Source organism: Odontomachus brunneus, unplaced genomic scaffold (genome assembly GCF_010583005.1).
Source record: "Odontomachus brunneus isolate Ranch 3 - 2012 unplaced genomic scaffold, Obru_v1 Obru_scaffold_026, whole genome shotgun sequence".
In the NCBI taxonomy this organism is placed as follows: Eukaryota; Metazoa; Arthropoda; class Insecta; order Hymenoptera; family Formicidae; genus Odontomachus; species Odontomachus brunneus.
In genome coordinates this window covers 1,995,969-1,996,760 of record NW_022639476.1, presented here as the reverse complement: position 1 = coordinate 1,996,760, position 792 = coordinate 1,995,969, and positions in this window count along the sequence as shown.

Genomic DNA, 792 nt, shown 5'->3' with positions numbered 1-792 from the left:
TTATTTCAAGACTGCTTTAAGTAATCCTTAAGATGCGAATATAGCTCTGTGATTAGTTCATGACATCTTGGAGTCGATTCTGTATTTCGAAACGAAGTGAAAATTACAAAAGTGAGCAAATATACTAGAATATTCGTAATTTCATTGGTCAGTGCCTAGTGAATGTGCTCACTTTTGTAATTTTTCCTTCGTTTCGAGATACAGAATTGACTCTCTTAAGACAGTACTTAAGATGATTTTAAATATAAGATCGGACTATGAATACCGGCCTATGGGAGAATTCACACTATGGTAGAAAAGCAAGAGCCAATCAGAACTCGTTATAATGAAAAAGCAGAAACCGTTAACTATCCCCTGACCACTAAGTGCGAGTTCTGATTGGCTCTGTTTTCTTCTTTTCTGCCAATGTGTAATTCTCCCGCCAGGAGTCACGAAATATTCATAAAGTTTCTGATCTATAATAACATATTATCGATGCCGAGCAAATCAGCGACTGTATCTTTTCAATATTTATTTTTATCAGAATCTCTTACACATAGCGAACTTATTAGAAGTATAATTGACATTATCCACTTTTTTAATGTTAAAGAAGGCTGAGGAATATTTAAAGTATTCCTTCCAATTTCAATGCGTTTCTTTGTGCAGATGTTAATTTGACCAGCAAGATCGGAAACGAGTGTGCATGGGCAGATGGCGATACTGGTGCAATGTCCTTTTCCTGTTCACACTTATACAAACCTAGCGTGAACGTAAGTTTTACAATAGAAAATATTGTTACACCAAGGTAATTTG